The sequence below is a fragment of the Zea mays genome, chromosome 1 (assembly GCF_902167145.1).
Source record: "Zea mays cultivar B73 chromosome 1, Zm-B73-REFERENCE-NAM-5.0, whole genome shotgun sequence".
Classification (NCBI taxonomy): domain Eukaryota; kingdom Viridiplantae; phylum Streptophyta; class Magnoliopsida; order Poales; family Poaceae; genus Zea; species Zea mays.
Window position 1 is genome coordinate 39,795,982 of NC_050096.1, and position 21,443 is coordinate 39,817,424.

The 21,443-nt window shown below is 58.6% G+C and overlaps 1 pseudogene; it reads left to right on the forward strand.

Annotated features, from left to right (window-relative positions):
- Positions 1-19,213: 19,213 nt before the first annotated feature.
- Positions 19,214-21,324, forward strand: LOC109940935 (serine/threonine-protein phosphatase BSL2 homolog; annotated as a pseudogene).
- The last annotated feature ends 119 nt before the right edge of the window (positions 21,325-21,443 follow it).

Here is a 21,443-nt window from a genome sequence, read left to right on the forward strand (position 1 = left end):
ATATGTATCCATAAGCTGTGTGCGCGTCCGTTCGGCCTCCGCACGCATCGCGGCCTCGGCCCCCTTCGCGCGGCTCTCCAGGGCGGTGAGCCGCTCCTGAAGATGTCCGGCGAGCTCCTTGGCAATATTGCCTTCCGCCCGCGCCAGCTTGGCCTCCGCCTGCGCAGCCTGCTCTTTGGCGATGGCTTCGTTGGCCTCCCTCCTCTCCCCCGCCAGCTGGCGCCGGAGGTCAGCCTTCTCCTTCTCCAGGGCGGCCACCTTGTCCGCCAGTTTACGGCACTTGCTGTCGGAGGCCGATTTCTCACGGACAGCGTCAGCATGTTGCGTCCGAAGTCTCTCGACTTCGGCAGACAAAGTTGCCGTAAGGGCCCCCGACACAGTACGGCTGGTGAAGTCAGCCACCTGCAGAGCACACGTAAGGTCGTTGCCTTAAAAAAAGAAGGGGGGGAGAGAGTAAAGCTCAGCGGACCTGACTCAGCGCCTCCGTCGCCTAACTCAGCGCCTCCGTCACTCCCTTCAGCCGGCGGGTCGCGATGCCCGCCTCGTCCCTGACCACCGCGAGGGCCGACACCTCGCCTCCGGCGCCAAGAGCCTCGGCCCTCGCCTTCGGCACTACGGCAGCCGTCGCGATCGCCGCGCCAGGCGCAACTATAGCAAGCTGGCCCTCGTCCGACCCTGCAACGCATCAACGAATTAAAAAAAATAATAATAATAATAGGCCAACGGCTTACCTCCAAGATAGTCGTCCACAGTAATATCGGTGCCGAAGTCGGCAACACGTTTGCCCGACAACGGCAGCGCTCGGGCCACCTTCGAAGCCTCCGCCACTCCGCTGGCCGGCGGCGCCACCTTCGTTGACTTAGAGCCTCCGGCGCCCGCCGTTGCCTCCGGCGCCTTGCTAGGTGCAGAGGCGCCCACCTTCGCCGCCAGCGGCGACTTGCCTCCGCCGGGGGCCGCAGCCTTCGCAGCCCCCCGCTGCCGCTTTGGCCTAGCCTCATGCAGCCTGACAGCCGCCTGGTGTTTTTGCGCCGCCCCTTGGCGATCCTTGTCCATCACTGCCCACACAACAGCACTGATATTTCGCCCGTAAGGAAAAACTCTCCACTGTCGAACCATACGAGATGTAAAACAGTCCTCGTCAGCCGCGCAGGGGATAGGAACATTCCTAGGCCAGCAACCCCCGGTAACCCTCAGCATCCGAGCCGAAGACTCCCGGAGCTCGGGCGAAGACATCCTTTCCCCCGGGGCCGCACACGTCCTCATTAACTCTCTAGCAAAACTATCAGACACCCCAAGTCCTCCCATCGCAGTACCTAATTTTCTCTTTTTTGAGGAAGGGGCGGCCGCCAGCGCAGGGTCGCCTCCAGTCTCCACCGCCGGTTTCTTCCCACGGCGGTCCGCTTCGTCTTGACCAGGATAGCCGTCGTACGGCAATTGATTTAATTCGAAGACCCTGTTCAAACGGTCATTTGACCCGCGGATATCAAAGATGCGCTGGCCTTCCGTCCTCGGCACGTAACGCCCCACGAGCCGCACCGCCCCGTCCTCCGCATCGCGCACAAAGGCGGCCGGGTCGCGGTTTCGCAGATTCAGTGCGAAGGCAGGACTTCGCACCACCCTTCCTCCGTGAAAAGGCATCTGGCGAGGGCACACTTCGCCCAACGACCAGCCGTGCGCCAAGGGCCACACCCCGTACGCCACAAACTCTTCAACTAAATCACGCCCACTGCTCTGACCGGCGGCGCACCGAAGGGCCCCTTCGTCTGCATCCTCCTCCGCCACTTCAAAGGGCGGATACGCAGAATAGTAATGAGAGCACATCTCAGACACGGGGAGTCCCTCATGGTCTTCGACAGTACCCTCAGCAACGTAAAACCAAAATTCATTCCAATTGCCCCACTTGTTACGGGCGCACGGAACCAACTCCACTACTTGCATTGTGGTCTTGCCGGTCTTCGGCGTGAATGTGCATGACCCGAACTGGGCAACCTCGTCCCCAATCATCCTCTTCTGCCGGTGCAAACAATAATACTTCGCAAAAACTTCAACCGACGGTTGTCCGCCGTACGAAGTCGTCGCCCAGACGTACTTCGACAGTGCCCCCACGGCATTCGGTGTCAGCTGATGTATTTGAACGTTGAATCTACGCAGGACTTCGCCAACAAACCGGTGCGCAGGCAAGCGGAGACCGGCGGCGAAGAACGCCTCGAAAACGACCAATTCACCCTCCGGCTCGGGGACTTCCTTCGTCCCCGGAGCACGAGCAACTCCGCCGCCAAAGTAGCCCAATCGCTGCATATCTTCAACGCGGGCTGACGTCATCCGTGACACACCAAAATCAACAGAGTCGCCGGCGCGCAACTCTTCCACCATCAAGCTACTCAACGTCTCCTCAGACGAGGCGGCGGCCGGCGGCGTAGTGGCAGCGGAAGAAGAAGAAGACGGCATTGCTACGTACCGTCGGCGGCGGCGGGCGGTCTGCTTCACTCGAGCCAGAGCTCCGGCGAGCAAAAGGAGCAGCGGAAGAAGAGGAGCAGCAAGACGGCGGGCGGCTAGGGTTTTCACGGAGCGCGGAAGGCAAAGTTCAAACACGCCGACCCCCGCCCCCTTTTATAGGCAGGGCGCGGCTCTTCGGGAAACCCGCAATCCGACAGGGCGCGACGCTTCGGGAAACCCGCAATCCAACAGTACGCCGTCCATCAACGGTCACATCAAAAACCCCCGCGGAACCACTTCGAGCGAGGGCAGCGTCTCCGCCATCTAGTAACGTCTTCGGCACCAGGTGACTTTGTCGAACTGGTCCCTCGGAGGGCAAATGTTGGGGCGAAGGCAAAGACGCCACCCTTCGCTTGTGGCCTTCGCCGCAGTCGCTGATCTGACAGAGACAAAACGGGCAGGGACACCCTTCGCTCCATTCGGCACCAGACGAAGGCCTGCGGCGACGGCCTTCCCGCGACGCGGCCTCGTTCAGCTCTGAGGCCCACGTGTGATCTGGCCCATTGTAACGGGCCCTGCGTGGCCGCCTTTGTGTTACGGGCCTAATTTGTAAAGGCATGCTTGTAATTACAGCTTGTAACCCTGCTTTATGGGAATATTCTGGGGATAAACTAGGTGTCTGAGGGCACATGCGTCCTTAACACAAGGCGCTGGGCACTCAGATACCTATAAATACCCCCGCACTGTGCCCGTGAGAGGCTAGATTAACAGAGCTATTGCCCCCGAGCACGTAACCCTGTTGTCACCACTGTTCACCCTTGTTGGCCTCCTTGCTGCTGAGAGCAAGTTCCAACACCATTCCCTCCTCCTCCCTCGCCTTCGTCACCGCCGTCCGCTGGGTCCCCCCCCCCCAGCATGCCATCCCTCAATGAGACGATGATGACGAAGACGGCTCGCTCCGCCTCTCCACGGGGGACTGCCACGGTGGCATCGCCGTCTGGTACGCTCACGCGCGAGATGTGCTCCACTGGCTCAACCTTGACGAGGCACACATCATGGCACCGGGCTTTGAGAGGTGGGGTGTAGGACCTGTGCTAGGTCCACCACGGCTTCAACGGCCATGACCAAGAGGTGCACGAATCTAGCGTGCGGCATGTTGCCGTCAATGGTGGGGATTGGAGGAAGGGTTGGCCGCTGTCGCCTCCAGCTCCTCGGGGCATTCCACTCTCGTCCCTCGCCTCCTTCCTATCCTTTGAGGCCTTCCCTCCCACAGTCGTCCGCGGTGATCGCTGTCTCTAATTCGTGCAACATCGTCGATCTCCACCAACGGGGCGTGTACTCCGATGTTGAGACCTTGGGGACAGCGGTGGAGCCGGCTAGGAGGTTCACTATTTACCTGGTGGGACCTCGTGTGCTGTACTGCGCCGATGAGGCAGTGGACCCAACACTTGCTTTAGTTTTTTTGGACTGGCGCTAATGGCGGCGTGCCAGATCGAATGCGGCAGGGAGGAGGGGAGCGTGACGACGCGGAGAACCAGCGGTGGCCGCCGTGGCTCAAGCCGCTGCTGGGGACAAGCTTCTTCAGCCAATGCAAGCTGCACGAGGACGCGCACAAGAGCGAGTGCAACATGTACTGCCTCGACTGCATGAATGGCTCGCTCTGCTCCCAGTGCCTCGCCTACCACCGCGACCACCACGCCATCCAGGTGAGCTTGGGATTGGAGCAGCCGGCGTCGGGCCCTTCCTTTGAAAGAAACGGCAGCTCCGGCGCCCCTGCGTCCATCCAAAAGACTCTTCTTCTTGTTGTGCTATCAGTCTTGTTGGTTGCATCCAAGGTCGCAACGACCAATCTTTCCTCCTTACACGCGTTATTAGTTGCATCAAAGAATAGGGTAGCTTGAGCTTGATGGACTGTCAGCAAATGCGCCCTTCTCGCTGACGGCGATGCATGCTCTGCCTGTGTTTTGGTTGGTGGTCTTCAGATACGGAGGTCCTCCTACCACGACGTGATCCGGGTGTCGGAGATCCAGAAGGTGCTGGACATCAGCGGCGTGCAGACAACTTGCATTGGATTACTACCTGGTAGCTTTTATTGTAGATTATCTATCGCCAGCGTTGTCAGCACGCTGACAGCTAGCTATGCTTGTACTTTTAGTAACACTATGGGTTTCTGAATTAAATAAGACCAAACCAAAGGATCTATCATGCTAATGTTATTGCATGAAACAAGCAGATATCTAATGCAAATTAATATTGGTAACTAAGAAAATAATTTCTCACCTTTGAATGAATCTAAGATCCTTTTATGATAGAAGGATGTATCAAGGATAGAGACAGGGCTTGGAATGTTGTCCAGTGAATGAATGTTTTGGTCTGAATCCAGAATTGAAGGAGCCTGAAAGAGGATAGACATGAATCACTCATTAGTAAAGTAGTGGTAAACAATGAATACAGGATGCATGTACATTGTAGAATTAGGTGGATTACAGGTATGAACTTTCTTTCTGTTTTATCTGTACCTTGTGACTTGCTGTTGCAGCAGCATTGCTTGGTGGAACGAAGGTTGAGTTGCCACCCAGAGGCTTTGGACAATCTGTAACTGTTGGGGACCATAATTAGGGGTACCCTCAAGACTCCTAATTCTCAGCTGGTAACCCCCATCAGCATAAAGCTGCAAAGGCCTGATGGGTGCGATTAAGTCAGGGATCAGTCCATTCGAGCGACTCGATCACGCCTCGCCCGAGCCTAGCCTCGGACAAGGGCAGCCGACCCCGGAGGATTTCCATCTCGCCCGAGGCCCCCCTCCAACGGCGAACATATTTCCGGCTCGCCCGAGGCCCTGCCTTCGCTAAGAAGCAACCCTGACTAAATCGCCGCACCGACCGACCAAGTCGCAGGAGCATTTAATGCAAAGGTGGCCTGACACCTTTATCCTGACGCGCGCCCCCCGGCAGAGCCGAAGTGACCGCCGTCACTTCGCCGCTCCACTAACCGGCCTGACAGAAGGACAGCGCCGCCTGCGCCACTCCGACTGCGGTGCCACTTGACAGAGTGAGGCTGACAGGCAGTCAGGCCCTGCCGAAGGAACCATAGGAAGCTCCGCTTCGCCCGACCCAGGGCTCGGACTCGGGCTAAGTCCCGGAAGACGGCGAACTCCGCTCCGCCTGACCCAGGGCTCGGACTCGGGCTAAGTCCCGGAAGACGACGAACTCCGCTCCGCCCGACCCAGGGCTCGGACTCGGGCTAAGTCCTGGAAGACGGCGAACTCCGCTCCGTCCGACCCAGGGCTCGGACTCGGGCTAAGTCCCGGAAGACAACGAACTCCGCTCCGCCCGACCCAGGGCTCGGACTCGGGCTAAATCCCGGAAGACGGCGAACTCCGCTCCGCCCGACCTAGGGCTCGGACTCGGGCTCAGCCCCAGAAGACGACGAACTCCGCTTCGCCCGACCCCAGGGCTCGGACTCCGCCCTGGCCTCAGCCGACGGCCTCCGCCTCACCCGACCCAGGGGCTCGGACTCGGCCTCGGCCACGGAAGACAGACTCGACCTCGACTTCGGAGGAGCTTCCACATTGCCCAACCTAGGGCGCAGGCCAGCCACGTCAACAGGAGGCGCCATCATCACCCTACCCCGAGCTGACTCGGGCCGCAGGGAACAAGACCGACGTCCCATCTGGCTAGCTCCGCCAGATAGGCAATGATGGCGCCCCGCGTACTCTGTGACGACGGCGGCTCTCAGCCCCCTTACGGAAGCAAGAGGACGTCAGCAAGGACTCAGCCGCTCTGACAGCTGTCCCTCCGCCAGGCTCCATCGCTCCTCCGACGGCCACGACATCACACCAGCTTGGTGCCAAAATCTCTCCGGCTGCCACAACGGCATGTACTTAGGGCGCTAGCTCTCCTCCGCTAGACACGTAGCACTCTGCTACACCCCCCATTGTACACCTGGATCCTCTTCTTACGCCTATAAAAGGAAGGACCAGGGCCCTCTTAGAGAAGGTTGGCCGCACGGGGACGAGGACGAGACAGGCGCTCGCTTGGGAGCCGCTCGCTCCCTCTCCCGCGTGGACGCTTGTAACCCCCTACTGCAAGCGCACCCGACCTGGGCGCGGGACGAACACGAAGGCCGCAGGATTCCCACCTCTCTCACGCCGGTCTCCGGCCGCCTCGCTCTCCCCCCTTCGCGCTCGCCCTCGCGCTCGACCCATCTGGGCTGGGGCACGCGGCGACATTCACTCGTCGGCCCAGGGACCCCCCGGTCTCGAAACGCCGACAGTTGGCGCGCCAGGTAGGGGCCTGCTGCGTGTTGACAAACAGCTTCCCGTCAAGCTCCAGATGGGCAGTCTCCAGCAACCTCTCCAACCCGGGACGGTGCTCCGTTTCGGGAGTCTTGAGTTCATGTCCCTCGACGGCGGCTACGACATGATACTCCTTCCACCGCCGGGCGACAACGACAATGGCGACCGACAACCCGCCCGCCGGCGGCGGAATCGACGACGTCTTCCCCGCGTGGTGGAAGAACAACCTTCGAGCTCGTCCCACCTTCTTCCCCGCCGACGGAGGGGAAGGCAGGGCAACCAAGGCCAAGTAGGAGGCAACGCCTCGTCGGCTGTCGAGCGAGTCGACAGCGCCGGCACCCCAACGGGGGGCGCACCGGGTATCGACTTCGCGCTTGAGACGAAGACGAGCGCCGTCTCCTCGCGACACGCCAGTCCCGAGCAAGCGGACGACGCCAGCGCGCTCGCGAAAAGCTTGCTGGACGTCACCCTCATACCCGAGACGACGGTGCAGTCAGTCCCCGACGTGACTTTATCGCCGCTCGTCGACCAAGAGGTACCGACCGACTCCCATCCCACGTCATTTGGATTCAGCCTCAATCCTCCTGGCGACCTCGCTTTGGCGGGCGCTCTCGTGGAGGCAAGTCCAAACCCTCTGGGGTTTCGCATGCGGTCGCCTTGGGACCGGCTGACGGGCGTCTCGACCTACGGGCCCTCTAGGTCCGAGGAAGACGACGACCCCAGCATCTGTTGGGATTTTTCTGGACTTGGCAACCCCAGTGCCATGCGAGACTTCATGACCGCATGTGACTACTGCCTCTCCGACTGTTCCGACGGTAGCCGCAGCCTCGACGACGAGGACTGCGGCCCAAGCCGTGAATGTTTCCACGTCGATCTAGGGGGTCCCTCCGAAGGCAATCATCTCGGCATGCCGGAGGACGGTGATCTCCCTAGGCCGGTGCCCCGCGTTGACATCCCACGGGAGCTAGCTGTGGTCCCCGTTCACGCGGGGGGCCACGACCCACAGCTCGAGCAAATCCGTGGGGTGCAGGCCAGGTTCGACGAGGGAGCAGGAGCGCTTGAGCCGATCCGCCGGGACGTCGGGCAGGCATAGGCGGGCCAACCCCCGGCCGGAGAAATACGTCATCTGCCCTAGGGCTTCCAGCACCGCGTCGCCGACGACGTCAGGGTCAGGCCACCACCCGCATCTAGTGGGGTCGGCCAGAACCTGGCTGCAGCAGCGATGCTTCTCCGCGCAATGCCGGAGCCATCAACCACCGAGGGTCGGCGAATCTAGGGGGAGCTCAAGAATCTCCTGGAAGGCGCCGCGGTCCGACGGGCCGAGAGCACTGCCTCCCGAAGGCAGGGGTACCCCTCGGAACCTCATGTCGCGACTTCCCGATTCATGCGGGAAGCCTCGGTCTACACCGGGCGCACGCGCAACACCGCGCCTGCGGCCCCGGGCCGCCTCGGCAACGAGCACCATCACCGCGACCGTCGAGCCCACCTCGACGAGAGGGTGCGCCGAGGCTACCACCCCAGGCGTGGGGGACGCTACGACAGCGGGGAGGATCGGAGTCCCTCGCCCGAGCCTCCCGGTCCGCGGGCCTTCAGCCGGGCCATCCGACGGGCACCGTTCCCGACCCGGTTTCGACCCCCGACTACTATCACAAAGTACTCGGGGGAGACGAGACCGGAACTGTGGCTCGCGAACTACCGTCTGGCCTGTCAACTGGGTGGAACGGACGATGACAACCTCATCATCCGCAACCTCCCCCTGTTCCTCTCCGACACCGCTCGCGCCTGGTTGGAGCACCTGCCTCCGGGGCAGATCTCCAACTGGGACGACCTAGTCCAAGCTTTCGCCGGCAATTTCCAGGGCACGTACGTGTGCCCCGGGAATTCCTGGGATCTCCGAAGCTGCTGGCAGCAGCCGGGAGAGTCCTTCCGGGACTACATCCGGCGATTCTCGAAGCAGCGCACCGAGCTGCCCAACATCACCGACTCGGATGTCATCGGTGTGTTCCTCATCGGCACCACTTGCCGCGACCTAGTGAGCAAATTGGGTCGCAAGACCCCCACCAGGGCGAGCGAGCTAATGGACATTGCCACCAAGTTCGCCTCCGGCCAGGAGGCGGTCGAGGCTATCTTCTGAAAGGACAAGCAGCCCCAGGGCCGCCCATCGGAAGATGCTCCCGAGGCGTCAACTCAACGCGGCGCCAAGAAGAAAGGCAAGAAGAAGTCACAAGCGAAACGCGACGCCGCCGACGCAGACCTTGTCGCCGCCGCCGAGTACAAGAACCCTCGGAAACCCCCCGGAGGTGCCAACCTCTTCGACAAGATGCTCAAGGAGCCGTGCCCCTATCATCAGGGGCCTGTCAAGCACACCCTTGAGGAGTGCGTCATGCTTCGGCGCCACTTCCACAGGGCCGAGCCACCCGCGGAGGGTGGCAGGGCCCGCAACGATGACAAGAAGGAAGATCACCAAGCAGGAGAGTTCCCCGAGGTCCGCGACTGCTTCATGATCTACGGTGGGCAAGCGGCGAATGCCTCGGCTCGGCACCGCAAGCAAGAGCGCCGGGAGGTCTGCTCGGTGAAGGTGGCGGCGCCAGTCTACCTAGACTGGTCCGACAAGCCCATCACCTTCGACCAAGCCGACCACCCCGACCACGTGCCGAGCCCGGGGAAATACCCGCTCGTCGTCGACCCCGTCATCGGCGACGTCAGGCTCACCAAGGTCCTTATGGACGGAGGCAGCAGCCTCAACATCATCTACGCCGAGACCCTCAGGCTCCTGCGTGTTGATCTGTCCTCCGTCCGAGCAGGCGCTGCGCCCTTCCATGGGATCATTCCCGGGAAGCGCGTCCAGCCCCTCGGACAACTCGACCTCCCCATCTGCTTCGGAACACCCTCCAACTTCCGAAGGGAGACCCTGACGTTCGAGGTGGTCGGGTTCCGAGGAACCTACCATGCGGTACTGGGAAGGCCATGCTACGCGAAGTTCATGGTCGTCCCCAACTACACCTACCTGAAGCTCAAGATGTCGGGCCCCAACGGGGTCATCACCGTCGGCCCCACGTACAAACACGCGTTCGAATGCGACGTGGAGTGCGTGGAGTACACCGAGGCCCTCATCGCCGACCTGGAAAGCCTCTCTAAGGAGGTGCCAGACGTGAAACGCCATGCCGGCAACTTCGAGCCAGTGGAGACGGTTAAGGCCGTCCCCCTTGACCCCAGCGGCGACGCCTCCAAGCAGATCCGGATCGGCTCCGGGCTCGATCCCAAATAGGAAACAGTGCTCATCGAGTTTCTCCACGCGAACGCCGACGTCTTCGCGTGGAGTCCCTCGGACATGCCCGGCATACCGAGGGATGTCGCCGAGCACTCGCTGAACATTCGAGCCGGAGCCCGACCCGTCAAGCAGCCTCTGCGCCGATTCGAGGAAGAGAAGCGCAGAGCCATAGGCGAGGAGATCCACAAGCTAATGGCGGCAGGGTTCATCAAAGAGGTATTCCATCCTGAATGGCTTGCCAACCCTGTGCTTGTGAGAAAGAAAGGGGGGAAATGGCGGATGTGTGTAGACTACACTGGTCTCAACAAAGCATGTCTGAAGGTTCCCTACCCTCTGCCTCGCATCGATCAAATCGTGGATTCCACTTCTGGGTGCGAAACCCTGTCTTTCCTCGATGCCTACTCAGGGTATCATCAAATCAGGATGAAAGAGTCCGACCAGCTCGCGACTTCTTTCATCACGCCCTTCGGCATGTACTGCTATGTCACCATGCCGTTCGGTTTGAGGAATGCGGGCACGACGTACCAGTGGTGCATGAACCATGTGTTCGGCGAACACATCGGCCGCACGGTCGAGGCCTACGTCGATGACATCGTAGTCAAGACGAGGAAAGCTTCCGACCTCCTTTCCGACCTTGAAGTGACATTCCGATGCCTCAAGGCGAAAGGCATCAAGCTCAATCCCGAGAAGTGTGTCTTCGGGGTGCCCCGAGGCATGCTCTTGGGGTTCATCGTCTCCGAGCGGGGCATCGAAGCCAACCCGGAGAAGATCGCAACCATCACCAGCATGGGGCCCATCAAGGACTTGAAAGGCGTACAGAGGGTCATGGGATGTCTTGCGGCTCTGAGCCGTTTCATCTCACGCCTCGGCGAAAGAGGTCTACCTCTGTACCGCCTCTTAAGGAAGGCCGAGTGCTTCACTTGGACCCCCGAGGCCGAGGAAGCTCTCGGAAACTTGAAGGCGCTCCTCACAAAGGCGCCTATCTTGGTGCCTCCAGCTGCCGGAGAAGCCCTCTTGGTCTACGTCGGCGCGACCACTCAGGTGGTTAGCGCCGCGATTGTGGTCGAGAGGCAAGAAGAGGGGCATGCATTGCCCGTTCAGAGGTCAGTTTACTTCGTCAGCGAGGTACTGTCCGAAACCAAGGTCCGCTACCCACAAGTTCAGAAGCTGTTGTATGCAGTGATCCTGGCACGGCGGAAGTTGCGACATTACTTCGAGTCTCATCCGGTAACTGTGGTGTCATCCTTCCCCCTGGGGGAGATCATCCAGTGCTGAGAGGCCTCGGGTAGGATTGCAAAGTGGGCGGTGGAAATCATGGGCGAGACAATCTCGTTCGCCCCTCGGAAGGCCATCAAGTCCCAGGTTTTGGCGGACTTCGTGGCCGAATGGGTCGACACCCAGCTACCGACGGCTCCGATCCAACCGGAGCTCTGGACCATGTTTTTCGACGGGTCGCTGATGAAGACGGGAGCCGGCGCAGGCCTACTCTTCATCTCGCCCCTCGGGAAACACCTACGCTATGTGCTACGCCTCCATTTCCCGGCGTCCAACAATGTGGCTGAGTATGAGGCTCTGGTCAACGGGTTGCGGATCGCCATCGAGCTAGGGGTCCGGCGCCTCGACGCCTGCGGTGACTCACAGCTCGTCATCGACCAAGTCATGAAGAACTCCCACTGCCGCGACTCGAAGATGGAGGCCTACTGCGATGAGGTTCGGCGCTTGGAGGACAAGTTCTACGGGCTCGAGCTGAACCACATCGCTCGATGCTACAACGAGACTGCGGACGAGCTGGCTAAAATAGCCTCAGGGCGAACAACGGTTCCCCCGGACGTCTTCTCCCGGGATCTGCATCAACCCTCCGTCAAGATCGACGACACGCCCGAGCCTGAGGCGCCCTCGGCCCAGTCCGACGTACCCTCGGCCCAGCCCGAGGCACCCTCAGCTCGGCCCGAGGTACCCTCGGCCCCCGAGGGTGAGGCACTGCGCGTCAAGGAGGAGCGAAGCGGGGCCACGCCTGATCGAGACTGCAGACCCCGTACCTGCGATATCTCTACCAAGGAGAGCTACCCCTCGACCGAGACGAGGCTCGGCGGGTGGCGCGGCGCGCCAAGTCGTTCGTCTTGCTGGGCGAAGAGAAGGAGCTCTACCACCGCAGCCCCTCAGGCATCCTCCAGCGATGCATCTCCGTCGCCGAAGGTCAGGAACTCCTGCGGGAGATACACTCGGGGGATTGCGGCCATCACGCAGCGCCTCGAGCCCTTGTCGGGAATGCTTTCCGACAAGGCTTCTACTGGCCGACGGCGGTGGCCGACGCCACTAGAATTGTCCGCACCTGCGAAGGGTGTCAATTCTACGCAAGGCAAACCCACCTGCCCGCTCAGGCTCTGTAGACGATACCCATCACCTGGCCTTTCGCTGTGTGGGGTCTGGATCTCGTTGGCCCCTTGCAGAAGGCACCCGGGGGCTACACGCACCTGCTGGTCGCCATCGACAAATTCTCCAAGTGGATCGAGGTCCGACCCCTGAACAGCATCAGGTCCGAGCAGGCGGTGGCGTTCTTCACCAACATCATCCATCGCTTCGGGGTCCCGAACTCCATCATCACCGACAACGGCACCCAATTCACCGGCAGAAAGTTCTTGGACTTCTGCGAGGATCACCACATCCGGGTGGACTGGGCCGCCGTAGCTCACCCCATGACAAATGGGCAAGTAGAGCGTGCCAACGGTATGATTCTACAAGGGCTCAAGCCTCAGATCTACAACGACCTCAACAAGTTCGGCAAGCGATGGATGAAGGAACTCCCCTCGGTGGTCTGGAGCCTGAGGACAACGCCGAGCCAAGCCACGGGCTTCACGCCGTTCTTCCTAGTCTACGGGGCCGAGGCCGTCTTGCCCACAGACCTGGAATACGGCTCCCCGAGGACGAGGGCCTACACCGACCAAAGCAACCAAGCTAGCCGAGAAGACTCGCTGGACCAGCTGGAGGAGGCTCGGGATAGGGCCTTACTACACTCGGCGCGGTACCAGCAGTCCCTGCGACGCTACCACGCCCGAGGGGTCCGGTCCCGAGACCTCCAGGTGGGCGACCTGGTGCTTCGGCTGCGACAAGACGCCCGAGGGAGGCACAAGCTCACGCCCCCTTGGGAGGGACCGTTCGTCATCGCCAAGGTTCTGAAGCCCGGAACGTACAAGCTGTCCAACAGTCAAGGCGAGGTCTACGGCAACGCTTGGAACATCCAACAGCTACGTCGCTTCTACCCTTAAGATGTTTTCAAGTTGTTCATATACCTCGCACCCACGCAAAGTTTAGTCATCAAGGAAGGGTCGGCCTCGCCTCGGCAAAGCCCGACCCTCCCTCGGGGGCTAAAAGGGGGGGAACCCCCTCTGCGTTGAAATTTTCCTCGAAAAAAGATCTCTTCTGCCAGAATATCTTTCGTGCTTTTTGACTACTTCGAAAAGTGGATCCTGAAAACGATGGAGTACACGTAAGCAGCCAAGGCTGACCGAGCCGAGGGACTCCTACGCCTCCGGGATACGGATACCTCACTCATCACCTTCTGCGATAAGTAACTCACGTTCGGATAAGTGATTCCGCGGACCGAACAAGTCTTCACGTTCGGAAGTTCTTCTACCGAAGCGATCCTTCGAGCCTTCTCGACTGAGTCGGTGACAGAGCCTCATGGACGGGTAAAAGTGCGCGTAAGCGGCAAGGCCGACCGAGCCGAGGGACTCCTACGCCTCCGGGATACGAATACCTCACTCATCACCTTCCGCGAGAAGCAACTCTTGCTCGCACAAACATCCCTGTTACCGACAAAAAAGTCCAGATACTCGAAACAGGAGGAAAGGAGACGCAGCTTTACAACACAGCAGGGTGTGTTCTGGCCTCGGCGGCCGCAGGAGACACACGCTACAAGACAATCTGATCCTGCAGGCTCGGATCTTGACGCTGGAATGGGGCAGCAGCACCCTCGGCATCGACGACACCTTCGGCGAGGTTCGACCTAGCCTCGGACGGCGACGCGGTCCGAGGATCTCCGCTCTAAAGGACGACGTTATCACCACGCCCGGGCAATCGCTGCCAGGGTCTTCTCCGGGAATCCGGCCCGAGCAGGCGGCTCGGCCGGTCGCCCCGGGGCCTCGGCCAGCCGTCCTCCCAGGGCGCCAGCCCGACCCGAGGCGTCGGCTGGTCAACTCCAGCGTCGGTCCCGCTAACGGACGACCCGACTAGGCTCCGGCCAACCAGGTTTCATTTTCGAGCCAACTCTGCCCCTGTTCATGCTGATATCGCTACCCCTGGCCTCGACTCATCCAAGAGCGGCCAAGGGGTCCCTTTAACTAAGCTAGAGGAGCTTCGGACAACAAGGCCGACCGAGCCGAGGGACTCCTACGCCTCCGGGATATGGATACCTCACTCGTCACCTTGACACGGGGCGACTCACGCTTGGTGAAGCGGTTCAGACAACCAACAGGCGAGTCTTAGTGCTCGAAAATGAGGAAAAAACACGGCTCCGTGCCAAAATTACATACATGTTCAGGCCTCGACAGCCACAATGAACAAAAACACTTGCATTCAAAGTGCCATTACAAACGGAACTCCGGTTCCACCTCCGCAGGTACGAACAACCCCACTCGATGGGGGAGGGCCTGCGGAGCAACAGAAGACCGATGAATGGCGCGCCATCGCCCGCTCCAGCAGCGGCGACGATGACGACTTCTGCTCCGGGGGGGCGAACAGCGGCAGCACTGACCTCAGGGCAGATGCTGCTGCCAAGAGGTCCCCGCCCATGCCCAAACTCGTGAGGCAAGGACGGGCAGAAGGCCATAGAGTTGGAGGTCGGTCCGTGGGCGGCCCTGGCTATCTCGTCGGCGGAAGAACCTCTTCCAGCTGCCGTGGCAGACGCCGGCGCCGCGAGCGGCTCCGAAGCCACTCGCGTCCGAGAGCCAGGCACGGTGCAGCTGCCGGCGCCACGGACGACGACCGCCCTTCCCTCCGATCACTGAGTGAAGGAGCGGGCCATCGCCCACGCAGGGACCGACCCCAACTCGGCACACTCCCCTCCCCAGCCCTGGTGATGAAAATCCTTGAGGCTGAGGGAGGGGCAGAGGCCGCAGCCCGGCTCGCTTTACCCCACCATCAAGCTGGAGGTCACCATCTTGGGTGACCGCCGGCGGAGGGGTGCAGCCGGGCTGCATGATGAAAATCCTTGAAGCCGAACGATGGCTGAAAGGTACCAACTCCCGCGGAGTTGCGTTCCCCCGACGACAAGGCAGAAAGACGGCGGGTATCCCCCATCCGGGGGCTTGGAAGGTGGAAAGACATGATGCATAAGGGAGCACGAAGACATGGTCGCCTTCCAAGGGGGTCACCCTCCTTTTAAAGGCGACTATCCCTACTTGCGTCCCCAGCCGTCACGGGCTGAGTCTTCTCCAACACACTCCAAGGCCCTCCCCTGCGGCGCGGGGGCTAGGTCCCACATGTCATGCAAGCCGGCTCAGAGCAGAAGAAGCCAAACCGTCGTGCGCGGTGCGCACAACCGCCCAGCGGTTACAAGTGACCCTCCACTTTTGCCCAGACCAACGGGCGAAAGGGGCGGGCAGCCATGCAGGCAGCATGCAACCGCGCCAAGTGGGCGCGCTTCTCCGACTCCCAACACGCCCAGCATGGAGGCCCAGGCCCACGCGTCATGCAACCGGCGCGCCGAATGCTTCGTGCATGCAACTGCACCGCCACTTGCGCCACCACCGCGCCTCCTCGACTGCGGAACCAATACCGCGACTCGAGGCGACCTAGCGCACGACCCAGCAGCGCCAGCCTAGCGCGGCGGTCAGTGCGGCCAAAATGGGCCGGCAGTAATGACGGTGGCAGGCGAGCAGGAGCAGCAGTCACGTCGTCAGCCAAGCTCACGTCCCATCCGGGGGCAGTGAGAGAACCCTCTCTCACGGCGTGAAGACAACGTGCCCGTGTTCCGTTCCTCGAACGGCTCGCGCACGCGCAACGGCCACCCCGCGAACCACTCGCCCCGTCGCATTAACTCCGCAGCGGGACAGGCGGCGCCTCAGGCAGGAGAAGCAGGCGACGCTTCGCCTTCGCCGTAATAACCGCGCCAAAAAAGGTACGCCGCGTCGTTCGATTTCGTATCCTTTTCCTTTTTTTCCTCTTTCTCTCTCTCTCTTGCAACAGGGATCGGGAAAGGGGGATACCCCGAAAAGGATCCTTCCCCGTGAAGGAACCAGGCTCCGAGCCTCCCTACTGATCAGAGGTTCGAAGGCTGGCCCCCGGAAGGGTTCGACAGCCGCCTCAGATCGCGTGGGCCCTACACCCACTACTGGTCAGAGGTTCGAAGGCCGGCCCCTCGGAAGGGTTCCACGGCCGCCTCAGGCTACTCGGGCTCCGTGCCCATTACTGATCAGGGGTTCGAAGGCTGGCCCCCGAAGGGTTCACAGCCGCCTCAGACGCCGAGCGAGGGATGACCATGGGTACGTTCGATACATAACCAAGGCTCGGGCTGCGCTCCCGAGGTACCCTAGGACATTTCCGAGACCAGCGGGAGCGATCTTGTAACGGAATCCCATCAGAGGGAGGCATCGAGCCCTCGGACCCTGTCGCCAGGGGACCGGGTCCGGCAGATCACCCGCAGGTACTTTTGGGCGTGCCTCTGGGTCCCTAGCCGACCCCTAACGAACGGGGCATGGACGTCCACTCGGATTACCCGCTTGCAGCTCACCGGAGACACCATATTCGGCGCCCATCGAGGGCAACATGGCGCTTTCCCCCCCTCCTCCTTGCGGAAAGGCGACGCAGGGGCGTATGTAAAAAAGCCGAGTCTGTCCCTGATCGCCCTCTCGCCCTGTGCAGAGGCTCGGGGGCTGCTCTCGCAAACCCGGCTCCGGCCGAACCGTTGACAGCGTCAACATACCAGCCCGAGAACTTGGGACCCGACCGTACACTCGGGCTACGGCCAGCTCGCATGAGGGAACAACCAGACCAGCCGAAGCATTACGCGAGGCATTAAGACCTTGAAGGAGTGAAACCACTCCTCCGAGGCCTCGGGGGCTACACCCGGCGGGTGCGCTCGCGCGCACCCATTGGAACAAAACGCAACCGAGAAAGGCTGGTCCCCTTGCAAAAAAGTGCGACGAAAGCCTCCAAGCGAGTGCTAACACTCCCTTCGAGGCTCGGGGGCTACTGTCGGGGACCATAATTAGGGGTACCCTCAAGACTCCTAATTCTCAGCTGGTAACCCCCATCAGCATAAAACTGCAAAGGCCTGATGGGTGCGATTAAGTCAGGGATCAGTCCATTCGAGCGACTCGATCACGCCTCGCCCGAGCCTAGCCTCGGACAAGGGCAGCCGACCCCGGAGGATTTCCGTCTCGCCCGAGGCCCCCCTCCAACGGCGAACATATTTCCGGCTCGCCCGAGGCCCTGCCTTCGCTAAGAAGCAACCCTGACTAAATCGCCGCACCGACCGACCAAGTCGCAGGAGCATTTAATGCAAAGGTGGCCTGACACCTTTATCCTGACGCGCGCCCCCCGGCAGAGCCGAAGTGACCGCCGTCACTTCGCTGCTCCACTAACTGGCCTGACAGAAGGACAGCACCGCCTGCGCCACTCCGACTGCGGTGCCACTTGACAGAGTGAGGCTGACAGGCAGTCAGGCCCTGCCGAAGGAACCATAGGAAGCTCCGCTTCGCCCGACCCAGGGCTCGGACTCGGGCTAAGTCCCGGAAGACGGCGAACTCCGCTCCGCCTGACCCAGGGCTCGGACTCGGGCTAAGTCCCGGAAGACGACGAACTCCGCTCCTCCCGACCCAGGGCTCGGACTCGGGCTAAGTCCCGGAAGACGGCGAACTCCGCTCCGCCCGACCCAGGGCTCGGACTCGGGCTAAGTCTCGGAAGACAACGAACTTCGCTCCGCCCGACCCAGGGCTCGGACTCGGGCTAAATCCCGGAAGACGGCGAACTCCGCTCCGCCCGACCCAGGGCTCGGACTCGGGCTCAGCCCCAGAAGACGACGAACTCCGCTTCGCCCGACCCCAGGGCTCGGACTCCGCCCTGGCCTCAGCCGACGGCCTCCGCCTTGCCCGACCCAGGGGCTCGGACTCGGCCTCGGCAACGGAAGACAGACTCGACCTCGGCTTCGGAGGAGCTTCCACATTGCCCAACCTAGGGCGCAGGCCAGCCACGTCAACAGGAGGCGCCATCATCACCCTGCCCCGAGCTGACTCGGGCCACAGGGAACAAGACCGGCGTCCCATCTGGCTAGCTCCGCCAGATAGGCAATGATGGCGCCCCGCGTACTCTGTGACGACGGCGGCTCTCAGCCCCCTTACGGAAGCAAGAGGACGTCAGCAAGGACTCAACCGCTCCGACAGCTGTCCCTCCGCCAGGCTCCATCGCTCCTCCGACGGCCACGACATCACACCAGCTGGGTGCCAAAATCTCTCCGGCTGCCACAACGGCATGTACTTAGGGCGCTAGCTCTCCTCCGCTAGACACGTAGCACTCTGCTACACCCCCCATTGTACACCTGGATCCTCTCCTTACGCCTATAAAAGGAAGGACCAGGGCCCTCTTAGAGAAGGTTGGCCGCGCGGGGACGAGGACGAGACAAGCGCTCGCTTGGGAGCCGCTCGCTCCCTCTCCCGCGTGGACGCTTGTAACCCCCTACTGCAAGCGCACCCGACCTGGGCGCGGGACGAACACGAAGGCCGCGGGATTCCCACCTCTCTCACGCCGGTCTCCGGCCGCCTCGCTCTCCCCCCTTCGCGCTTGCCCTCGCGCTCGACCCATCTGGGCTGGGGCACGCGGCGACATTCACTCGTCGGCCCAGGGACCCCCCAGTCTAGAAACGCCGACAATAACGCTGACATCAACCTGCTTAGCTAAGCTTATTCTGTTTCACTGGAGAAGGCTTTGGTCTTGTTCTTCCTTTTGGGGAGACAGCTTCATTGGACTTCTTGCTTGGAGATTTTGGTGAAACAGGTGGACGAGATCTTCTTTCAGGTTCTGCCTTCTTTAGCACATTTCTGGGGCTCGATGAGCTTGTAGGCCTTGGCGAGCTGGCACTGCTGACAGTTTCTTCATACTACAATTGAGCTCTTGACATCTGAAGATGAATATTCTCATTTGTGCTGGCCTCATTTGTGCCAGTGAAAGATGAATATCTTGCTGGCAACTTTCTGAGCCTTCTGAGGCCTGCTATGGGGGCAACAGAAGCAAGTGAAACCCCATGCTTCTCAGTGGTTCCTGCAGTCTTCATGACCACAATAGGAGCCTGGAAGCTTCTAGAGGTGGTTAGGTCATATCCTGTTCTGTGAGTAGCCATTGATCTGCCACTGCTGTCATTCTTGCTCTTAGCATCTCTCGCGTTCAATGCACCCAATATTCTATTTGTTTTTTTGTATATTTTTGTTTCAGCCTTCAACACCCAGAAATATAATCTACCCTGGTCCCTATCGCAATGGAATCACAAAGGGTTTTTTCTGGTATAGATGTAGTAAAATGGACTTTTGGTCTTTATTGTAACAAAGTGATATTATGCTCCAGATTTATTTTGCTATCAAAGACGTTTTTTTGATTTATTGGAATTCAGAGAGGTGGCATCTAGAGGACGTGAGTCCCTCTAGATTTATCATTGCCACTCCTTTTGATTTGGACAACCTGACAATTTCATCACTAAATTAATATCCTTAACCATACCTAAAAAGCAGTGTTAAAATGGCGAACTTGTGTAAATTCTAATTATCCACAATCAATCTAAATAACACTATAGTTACTACAACGTAGTTATGCTGCATCTGACATCTCTTTTTGGGTTCCGAATAGAGTGCATAGAGAGAATAGTAATGAGTTCGTATTTCAATCTTTGTTGTCCTCTACATGCCTGTCTTATGTTCTGCTGGCATCTTTTTAAAAAATCTGCTGACATGTGTTATTTTATTTGCCACTAAAAGGGTGAGCGGGATGGAATCTGGACCTGACACCGTGTGGACAATTTATTTAATTGGCTTCCTTTGGCTGCACTAATGGAAAAGAACATAATTTGTATGCATGGAGGTATTGGTAGGTCCATCAACCGTATAGAGCAAATTGAAAATCTTCAAAGACCAATTGCCATGGAAGCAGGCTCAGTTGTTATGATGGATCTTCTGTGGTCAGTATTTGAACTGCTACTTTTGTCAGATTATTATTGAAAGATTCTTGTTTATTATTTGTTGATGTCATGATTTATTTTTTTTATGCTCCAAGGTCTGATCCAACTGAGAATGATAGCGCAAAGGGACTCAGGTCGGATGTATGGGGTCCTGGTCTTATTACTTTTGGGGTCAGTATCAATCTGTAATTCAATCATTTTAAGTTGTTGATTTCCATGGTTTATAAATTATGTGCTTAACTTGCATTGTCGCCTGAGCCTGATAGACTTGCAGGTCGCTCAAGGTCACTTGATCACTCTTTTCGTGGCAATGAATTACTGTGGTAAGGATAAGCTTTTCAGATGTGACTCATTTTCTGTTTTCTCATGCACTTGGATTGTCCAATAGTTATCTAACATGGTATATGCACAGGAACGACAAACAACACGGGTGCAATTTTAGTTCTTGGAAGGGATCTGGTGGTGGTTCCAAAACTCATCCAATCTTTGCTGTTTGCCGTCACTTAAGACCTCTCTGGAGCATCAAATTGAGGACACATGGATGCAGATAATGGTCATTTATAATATAGATAGGTGTATGCCCGTGCCTTGCTATGGAGTCAATATTTATCGTTTTATGCTCTCGTTATTAAATATTAGTATTTAACAATTATATATTCATTCCGTAGCAAGACACAGATGATGCGTTCAATTATAAAAGTCGTGTTTTATATAACATGTTCTTTATGATCTTTGTATGAGATGCGTTCTGATTTGACTCCCCATGCAGACTCCTTGTTCGGTTCGGTTTGCTTGTTTGTTTCTGACTTAGAGTTGTTGATCCAATCGATCTGAGAAAAGTGCTACTTAAGAGGTACATTCTCTCCTTGTCATACGAAGTTTACTATTTTTGTTATGTTGTGTCTATTGGTTGGATTCTTAGCCTAAATTGGAGTTGTTCGGTGTTGCATTCCACCTTAGTTATACATACATCTAATACATGAGTTGTTTAATTTATAATGATCTAGGGGTTCTTCCTATATACCAGGAGCTGTGACTAGGTACGAGCATTGTACCCATTTCTTAGATTTTGTACTTCTTATATTTTGTTTTTTATATTCGCATTGTAATATATTTGATTTGTATCAGTTTAGTTCTGTATTGGTTGTTGTCAAATAATTTCTAAGATATTGAGGTTGATAATATATAGTATTTGTTTTTACGTAATCGTTGTACATTTACATTATATCGAATATTTTTGTATAACGTTGCAATACACATGCACCTAACTATCTTAT